This window comes from Rattus norvegicus, chromosome 2 (genome assembly GCF_021556685.1).
Source record: "Rattus norvegicus strain SHRSP/BbbUtx chromosome 2, alternate assembly SHRSP_T2T, whole genome shotgun sequence".
Classification (NCBI taxonomy): Eukaryota; Metazoa; Chordata; class Mammalia; order Rodentia; family Muridae; genus Rattus; species Rattus norvegicus.
In genome coordinates this window covers 230,737,250-230,747,510 of record NC_141535.1, presented here as the reverse complement: position 1 = coordinate 230,747,510, position 10,261 = coordinate 230,737,250, and the positions used below count along the sequence as shown (strand labels likewise).

Genomic DNA, 10,261 nt, shown 5'->3' with positions numbered 1-10,261 from the left:
GGTCACCTGAGTAAAATTCTCATGAGTTCAAGCTGTAGACAATCACAAGAACAAGCCGCATGTGGCAAAACATGATTTTCCATAGAGGCATAAAAGCAAATATCAGACACTTGTACCGAATAGTCTGTAAGTAAACTCACTCCTATCTGACAAACCTTGGAGGAGCACGTAAGCACATTCTAAGAACAATTTCATGACTTGTTTTTAAAATTTTTATTAGACATATTTCTTTACTTACATTTCAAATGTTATTCCCCTTCCCGATTATGTCCATAATCGCCCATTCCCTCCCCTCCCCCATACAGGTATTCCTCCTATATATCCCCCTTACTACCTTTCCCATATTCAACTGCACTGGGGGTCCAACCTTGGCAGGACCAAGGGCTTCCCCTTTCACTAGTGCCCCGACAAGACTACTCTGCTACATATGCAGTTGGAGCCCTGGATCAGTCCATGTATAGTCTTTCAGTAGTGGTTTAGTCCCTAGGAGCTCTGGTTGGTTGGCATTGTTGTTTTTATGGGTTTGCAAGCTCCTTCAACTCTTTCAATCCTTCCTCTAATTCCCCCCAAGGGGTTCCTGTTCTCAGTTCAGTGGTTTGCTGCTAGCATTGACCTCTGTATTGTACATACTCTGGATGTGTGTCTCAGGAGAGATCTATATCCAGTTCCTTCCAGCATGCATTTTCTAGCTTCATCAGTCTCATCTAGTTTTGGTGGCTGTATATATATATGGACCACATGTGTGTCAAGTTCTGAATGGCCATTCCTTGAGTCACTGCTCTGAACTTTGCTTCCATATCCCCTCCTATGGATATTTTTCCCCTTTTAAGAAGGAGTGGGAGCATCTGAGGTCACAAGATTCTTGCTTCGTTGTCTTGTATTTTCTCACAATAACTCGGAATTCTCACATGACATAATTGTTGTTGGGCACTACTCTTCCTCCATGATCAAGATAATTCAAAAAACTGTTCTAGCATTATGTTATGAGCCTTTTGTTCCCAGTGGTTTTTATTGCCACGTGGCTAGTCCTGAAAACAAACCTAGAAGTAACATCATACTGAGATGCCAAATCTTTTAAATTCAGACTCCATTTTAGAAAACCTGACCTAAGTTTAAATTCAGGTAAACTAAGAGGCTAGTATCTAGCATTAGTTTCCAAGTTGCTTCCCCAACAAAACCCAATCCTAGCTCCAGTCTCTAGGCTAATCCCCAACAGGACCAAAGTCTCCAGGCTAAACCCTCAATAAGACCAGCATATCCAGGTTATTTCCCCAATAAACCTACACCCCAGGTTATAAGCCCACCCTCTGCTTAATGACCACCAATGCAGAAGGGAGCAGAAATTAAGTTTATGATGTGATTCCGAGCACCAGCCAATTATATTAAAGGCCACCATAGCTTTCCAAATAGATGCTTGCATTCATACTCCCTACTTACTGCTTACTATAAAGCTTTGCCCCATAGGTATCCAAGGATTCCCCCCAACCAAAACCATCTTGCATGCTTGTGGTGCATTGGGGGAGCCTGAGCTAGCTTGAAAAGAATAAAGACCATACTGTGAGTTGTATCAGATTGGCTCCTGTCTGTTTTGGGGGAATCACTAAAAATTCCCTGGCACCACAATACAAGCTGAACAAGTTATATTTAGGAATATTTGTATGACATAAATGCATGAAATAACATAACAGTGCAGGAAAAGAGGCCATAAATTTGAAGGAGAGGAAGGGATAAACGGGAAGATTTAAAGAGAGAAAGGGGAAGAAAAAATGTTGTAATTAAATTATAATCTAACATTTTTCAGGTTCAAAAATTAAAAACAAAAATTAAAGTTTTACCCCATCTCTTTTGCCTTTAAACAATCTTCACAAAGGTAAATGATGGGCACAGTATATCAACCGATATTCGATGATCATTTAATGAGTTCCTTTCTGTCTAAGGCATATTTATTTACTCAGTTTCTTACTATTTATCTAGAAGGCTAAGCATACCTCTTCCAAGTATCTTCTGATAGTTGATAATGCTCAAAGGGAACTGCTGGAGTTGATATTTCTCAAAGCTCTGCCCATCTCCTCTGCCTCATAAGCACAGCACGCACCCTCACTGATGTTGTGAACTTCATGTGTGAGCAGGAGGAGAAAAAAACGAACTCTGGATGAGGGCTCTGGTCAAGCCACAGCCCAAGGCCAGCAATGCTTTTGATCTTACTGTACATTTGATGCATGGCTGTGTCTTAGAAGCATAATGAAACACAAATCTGACAGTGCCTTAAAAACAAGGGACTTGGGTTCAGATGGCTTCTCAACACATACATCATAGAAAACCTTTGAGGTCAACATATAAGCTTTACCACTAACAACTGTCCTGGCCGACGACACAGAGTTACTGTGACTTTGGAAAGTGACAGAGTAGGGGCCATATGCAGAGGAAGGGGGAAAATAAAAGGAAAAGGCCAACATTCTTTTTAGCACTTACAACAGACAACTGCTACGATTTCTAAAGCCAGTCAAAGTGATGAGAGTCAAAGGCTAGGCCTGCTGCCAGTGGTTCAAAAGCAGCATGAGTCTAAAACTAGAAAATGCAGAATAACACAACAAATCAAAGTAAGAATGATGCCACTCCAGGACACTGACATCCTGCCCTTGGCAGCCTATAAAGGGTCAATATCAGACGCCAGTACAGGGAAGCTTATTAGCTGAAAACCAGACACATCTATAAAAGACTCAACAGGGAAGCAACAGCAACAACAAAAATGACAACAAAAATGACATCGCTGAGTATTTTCATCTTTATATGCTCCAGTCAGTAATATTTAAGTTAGAAAATACAGTGATTGGTACTGTTACCTACATTTTCTATGTTTCTTTCACAGTGTTTTACACCCTACAGTTGGGTGCTTGAACAGTCCACATTAATCAAGAATCTAATTACAAATTTGAAAGACTTAATTAAATTTAATTACACTTACAGAATATCCTGTATTCAACCCTTTTATATATCTCATTTTATACTGAGATTTAAGTGTATTCATGTCATTAGGGTCAGACATCTGATAGTTAACTACATTAAAAACTGCAGTAATGAATCCCCATGGTTTGGTCTGCCATTCACAATAGCGAAGACACCTTGGAGCTGATGGTCAAGGTGACAACCTGATTCCTCCTTATGATGTTAACACACCAACAAGTAGCATCCAGTAAGAAAGAGAAAGGCGCACCAATTCCACCCAGGACAATGAATGAGTTTGGTGCAAGAAGTGTAGCTGGATATCCAGAGAAATTTCCAAGGCTACAACTTGTAATTTCGATATAAATTTTATTCTAGACTTGTACTGAAGTGATGCCCTGAAAGGATGTTACAGATATTGAGATACAACTAGCAAATTATGCTTCAAAACAACTTAGATATTTGTATGTAGCAATATACAAACAGAGAAACGCAGAGCTGTCTATTCAGACTTCGGAGGTGACTAAATGAAATGCAGATGTGAACAGTCAGGAGTATCTGTGGCGAAACCCTGTATGTAGGGTGTGTTTCAGAGGAAGAACTGAGGCATGACATTTTTTAAAATTCAAAGTCTTGCAACTTTTTATTGGCCTTGGCATTACATTATTATGATGAATAAATGAATTGATTAAATTTCAGTAGAAAATAATAGATGTGTGATGAAGCTATATAGACAATATACAGACAGATGATAGATAGATAGATAGATAGATAGATAGATAGATAGATAGATAGATAGATAGATAATACATGGTAGATAGGGAGACATATAGATTACTATTTATTATATGTATAAATTATTTATATTCAAGAAATTATGAATAGTTAATGATATCTACAGATGCCCAATATCTGATAAAGACCATCCTGAGCTTGGAGAGGAGTTCTGAGAGAAGGTGTGTCTGCGAGTGGTGAGAACAAATATCTTATAGTCAAATTATGGGTCCAAGCTGGCAACCTATGTTCTGCTCGAGATGTCTTCCTTGAAGTTCTCTGTAGATAGTTCTTGGCTCTGCAGTCTGTTCAAGTCAGATTTTTGGATTGCTCTCTCTTTCTCTGTGCATGTATGTTCTACTCTGCTCTAGATAGCTTTTTCTTGATATTCTTAAAAACTCTCTGGTTGAGAAAGCTTTCCGCTTGAAACAGCTCTCAGTCCTAGTAAAATTCTAAAAGCTCTCTGGTTAGTCCATGGGTTTTCTGACCAAAGTCGGAAAAGCTGCTATTAAAAAAGAGAAAGATTCTTGAACTTTAAAACCAAGTCAGAAACATTATTAGCGAAATTCTAAAAGTAATTCTCAGCTTTTCTGATCAAAATCAGAAAGCCAGAAAAAAATTCTAAGAGATCTGTGTTCACTCTTCAGACAGCCTTCTCCAGGCAACTGTTGGGAAGCATTCTGAAAGAGCTGTGCTTGCTCTCTAAGTAGTGCTTGGGATTTCCAACCAAGGTCAGAAATCCTATTAGAAAAAATTCTGAAAGGGCTAAGAGCTATGTTCATTCTCCTTGGATTTTCCAACTAAAATCAGAAATTATATTAGAAAAAAGTCTTAAAGAGCTATGTTTGCTCTCCAAAGAACTCCAGGTACTTCAGTTTTCCCTATCAAAGTATTTAAAAGAAGGAAGTTTTCTCACTTTCTGCTAGCTCATCTCATTCAGACACCAAAAGCTCAGTTTTTATTTACATATGAGTTCGTTGTTTTTTTTTTTTTCAGGTGTCGTCTTGACCATCCCGTAAATCAGCACTCCATGACCTTAGCCCCTTGACTCTTAGGAAGAGACAACAAACTTAAGAACAGACAATAATATAGCTGGGCTTGACCCTGCCCTGGAATTACCTTTCTGAACAAAAAGCCTGGACCTAAATTCACTCTGTCTCATACTGACCTTGAACTCAGGAATCTGCCTGCATTTGTACCTGCTTGTCTTTGCATCTCTCTGACAAGCTGTCTCATAGAGTAGCTGCCTCTGCTCTCAGTGAAGCTCCTTATACAATTCATATGTAGTCTTTATATTTTTGAATAGTTGAAAAATTCACTGACCACACGAAGCTCAAGAAGAAGGAAGACCCAAATGTGGATGCTTCGCTCCTTCTTAGAAGGGAGAATGAAAGGACAAAGGACAAAGAGTGGAGCAGGGACTTAAGAAAAGGCCATCCAGAGACTGCCCCACCTGGGGATCCATCCCATGTGCAGTCACTTACTGATGCCAAGAAGTGCTCCTCCATGCTACGTTCTATTCCTTCCTCCATGTTTCTTGCCTTGAGTTCCTGCCCTGATGGACTACAAGCTGCAAGCTCAATGAACCCTCTCTTCCCCAGGTTGCATGTGATGACAATGTTTACCACAGTAATAGATAGCAAACCTAGATGAACTGCAGCATTTAGAATCCATGACACCAACCCACCTTCTCATAAGGCGATTCCCTCCTCTACTTTGTCCCAGAAACTCATTACTAACATACTCTACTGCCGGGTATGGAATTTAATAATCCAATATATCTTTTGGTACACACAAGTCATCTAGAAGTGGAGGCACATTTATGTATTCTGTTTGGTTTTCAATTCATCTCAATCCATCAGGCATCTTCATGAAACTTCCAGTGTAAGAATGAGTACCCATTGAGACTTGTTTAACTAGAAACCAATTAAGTTCACATGGATTTAATTCATCATGAAGACCCTATAAAGTCTGAGTTTTAGAAAAGGAGTGTTTACCCTTTTGTAAAGTGTCAAATCACCTCTAAAAATATTGAAGTTTTAATTTTGATAACCTTGAGGAAAATCTCCTATCGAGATTAATCTGTGATCAACTCACCAGTTCTAATTTAGTGTTCACAATATAGTCTAAAATCTATTTATATCTTGAAAGTTGCCGATTGAGAGATAATTGAGTAAGTTATTAGTGCTAGAACATAATTGTGGGACCTGTTCTGTCTCTCACAAGAAATTTAATTTGAAGAGAGCACCATCATTTTATAGCAATGAATTCTAAGTTTCAGAAGCTTACTTCAACTAGCAAATCTAAATAAGTCTCAATATTCAGGAAAGTTTTAATGGGTAGAAGCTTGTATAACTCCAACTAAAATTGCATTAGGGAAATTATAATAAATATTATTATTTTTTGTTTAGCCAGAAGCATGATGGTACATGCTACTAAATATCACTCCAAAAAAGACAGTGATAATGGTATCTGCTTGGGTTGTTTTTAAAGGATTCTACTGTTGGTTACACATAGACTGAACCAGATGAAGACAAGAATTAGAGTCTATACTTGTGTAGGCTAGGAGTTGATGTCTTGTGAGGTAATGACATTGTGGGTTAGGATTCTGGCCTTGAGAATAAAATGAATACAGTTTGACAAGAGATATCATGAAAGGGAATTAGATCAAATTTGGCAATTCATAAGGCTGCAAATGGAAGGGTTTGCATGACTTACATATCTTTTATAACTTTGGAGATTGGATGACAAACTGGAATGCAGACTAGAGGACTTACAAATATTTATTATTAATATATTTAGATATTCAAAATAGGACAAGCTAGAAAGAAAACTCATTTGCACTGTATTCTCCTCTACTGGGATGTAAACATTTCTAGGAGAATGGCAATGCCACCTGCGTTCTCCTGTCACTGTGGGTTGAAACACAAGAACAGGAGAAGACTTTCCATGCTCCTCTTCTAATCCCTCTCCTTCCCCTACATTTTTCTTTGCCCTTTTCCTTTCTTCCTAAAGGAAGTGTGTGCAAACAGTTTTTTTGTTACTAATGGCTTCCCGGAGATATTTTTATCCCAGGGATTCTTTGTAGAACCTATACATTTTTTTTATTTTTTAAATAAGTTTTCATATTTAGGACAAAATTAGATTGTAGTGTGGTATTTAATATAACATATTAAAGTAGCAAGATCAGATATTAATAAGTGATTGAAATCTAATTTGTATAAGATGTGTATATTTTCACCTTTTAGATGTTCTCATATTTATGTTCCTGAATTATATAATTTCTTGATTTTTTGTTTACTTTTTTAATTGAAAATAGATTTTTAATATAGTATTTTTGTTACCATTTCCTAACTCCTCCCAGACCCTACCAACATCTCTACTCATCCAAATCCACACCTTTTTATTCTTTCTTTCATTAGGCTACAAACAGGCATTTAACATTATAATAATAAGTTAAAATTAGATAAGATAAAATAAACAAACCAAAATAGGACAAAACAAGTGAATAAAAGGGCCAAAGAAAATCCCCAAGAAACATATATTGATATAAACACACACATTTTTTATAGAGATAAATTATTAAAACCCAAAACTAGAAATTATAATATAAATACAGGATGCCTTGTTGTTCTTTGATAAATAGTATAATTTAAGCCTTATAGTTTTAGAAAAAATTGAGAAATTAAAATTGGAAATGATCTGTGTGATAGAAATATCATTAGCCTTTTATGGAAATATGTTTAGTATTTTGAGCAAAGCTTAGTTTTTATAGCTCTTGTGAGTTTAAAATTACCATGCATTAGATATTTTCTGACAGGTGTAAGAGATTAAGAAATTTTGTTCAGTTGAAACTCACACTGTGTGTAAAAGTCGGCAAAATTCATTGTACTGAGGAAAGTATTGATTTAAGATATTTTTCACACTAAACACAATAGGTCAGTGCTTCACAGATCTATACCACCTTAGATTATTTCTACATAATAGAATAAATCATAAGGGAATTTTATTTTTAACTATATTATGAAGCTAGAAGGCACGCTTCATAACTTCATGCAGTCTTATACTTTCTTGAGAATATTATAGTACACTGGGTAGCTTATGAGATTTATAAAATGATATATTTTATTAATGATTCCCACAACTTACAACTGGTTAGCTCTGACCCTGACAATCTACCAAATAAGTGATTAGTGTTTAAACCAAGGAATAGTTGCTTGAAACCCAAATCAAAAAATGTTAATCCATCTAATTGATTATCAGGTTCATGCCCATTGTGTTTGGAAAAATAACTTGTTCCTTTTAATAATTCCATAAACTCTGCACATTACACAATGGTAACAATCGTGTTATTCCATGGAGAGGGACAAAACTGCTAGGAAAAATAATCATTTCCTTATTTTGTCAAGCGTATCAGTATGTAAATGAGTCATATGGTATGTGCGTGTATATGTATGTACATGTGAGTGTATATATGTGTGTGTGTATATATATATATATATATATATATATATATATAATTTCTGGATATCTACACAATGTTATTAGTCAAAGTTTGTGTATGTGTATGATTGTAGGGCATGAAAAACTGCATTTATGTCAATAAAAGCTTGCCTAAACATGCCATAAGATATCTGCAGGAAAGCTCTCTGGTATTCAGAGCAAAATCTAGTTTTAAAGCATCCATCTATATATCTAAAATGATGCCTTGAAAGTTTGAAACCTCCCTTGAAGAATGGCTTTGTGTACACTGTGACTTCCTAACGACTATGAGCAGATGGGATTGATTGCTAACTCAGTGTGAAACAGGAGGAAAAACCGCCTGCGGATACTCACGCCTGGTAGGGATCAGTCATAAAAGCCCCACCAGCACAGGCTTCTCCGGGTGAAAGCCCCAGACTGATGAGTACAAGGCAAAGTTTGTGCAAAAGAAGTGAAATCAGCCTAGTAATGGCCTGATTATTGAAAGGACAGTATCACTTGTGGAAAAGGATGCTCTGAGAGAAAGCAGAAAAAGAGAGACCTTCTGATTGCTAGGCTTCGACTAAAAAGTTACACGATTTGTTTTTAGTGGCAGAGAGCAGGCCCAGAATTAATTTACGTTCTGGGAAGACTTTCTTACACAGTTATATCCTCTTTTATATCAGACTCCCCAACCCCCGCTCCAAGTCTCAAGAAAGAAAGGGAAAAGAAAGAGAAAAGTGCATGGCAGATGAGAAACACGTATAAGCTACGGAGGGATGAATTATGTAAATTCCCAGGACTGTGGTAAGTGGACTCCTTGGGAAGCTCATTCTGTTCTCCTCAACATCGGAGGAAGATAAAGTAAGTAAATTGCCATTGTGAAATAATAAAGCACAGAAAGATCTTTATTACCATCTGAGGATGGATGGAAGAATGGACTGCGGGTTCATTTTGATGTGAGCTTTTTTTTTTTTTAATAGCACTTCAGGTACTTAGAAATGCATGGTGTGTATAAGCCATTATTCAGCTAATGAGATGCTAAACTACAATTTGCGTTGAAATTGTCCAGTGCTGCTTTTCATTAAAGAGATAATGACTCAAAAGATATTTGAGGTGTTGCTACAAGCTGCTGTTTTCATTCCGTTTTTATTTGGCAAATTGGGTCACATTGTATTACAAGAAAATCATCTGTCCCTATAACATGTCCGCGTCACTTGATTGTGCGACAGGGAGAGGCTGGAATCGGATCATCTCTTTGCACCTGCCTGTGGCCCCAGAAGACGGCCTTGGAAGCAGAAAAGCAGACCTTTATGCAATAACCTTGGTTTTGCTCTGAGGCGCTTTTATATATAGTGAAATGCGCTCTTAGAGAGTAAAACATCTGCACACACGCATGCACGCACTCACGCATGCACGCACTCACGCATGCACCCACGCACACACTCACGCACGCATGCACGCACTCTGCTCCAACAGAACATGGAAGACAATTTGGTGAGCAGAACTCTTATGCTTCTCTCAGATTTGTTGGCGTTGCAAAGAGGCCGAGGGTGTGAGCACCAGAGAACTCCTTAGCCAAAGGTAGGAATCACCTGACAGTTCTTTTGGAAGCAAAACATAGCCAAGCTGCAGGGCCACTTTCTAAGCTATCAGTCCTGTTGGTGTAGATCTCTATGTCGACAGTCTGCATCTGTCAATAGATTTCAAGGGGCAAAGTGGTAAGACGAGCTAGCAAAAACTAAAATGTTTTGGTACCGTCTTGGTTCCCATCACTGATGAGAATATGGGCGAATGTTCCGCACATGTGTTTGGAAGTGAGCACTACAGTGCAGAAGTGTGTTTCTTCTCAGAAGGGTCTGCCTGCGGGAGGGGGGGGAGTGCCCTTGGCTTCCTAGGTTCAACTACTCAACTCTGTTCTTTAAAAGTAGCCACATTGGGGCTGGGGACTTAGCTCAGTGGTAGAGCGCTTACCTAGGAAGCGCAAGGCCCTGGGTTCGGTCCCCAGCTCTGAAAAAAAGAACCAAAAAAAAAAAAAAAGTAGCCACATGGGGTATCAGAATAAATACATTCTGTTACATTA

General features: G+C 37.9%; 1 non-coding gene across 1 annotated transcript; it reads right to left on the bottom strand.

Annotated features, from left to right (window-relative positions):
* Window positions 1-4,430: 4,430 nt before the first annotated feature.
* Window positions 4,431-4,494, bottom strand: LOC120101220 (U7 small nuclear RNA). Its single transcript, XR_015679238.1, has one exon. It is a non-coding gene; the product is annotated as a U7 small nuclear RNA (small nuclear RNA).
* Between the last annotated feature and the right edge of the window lie 5,767 nt (window positions 4,495-10,261).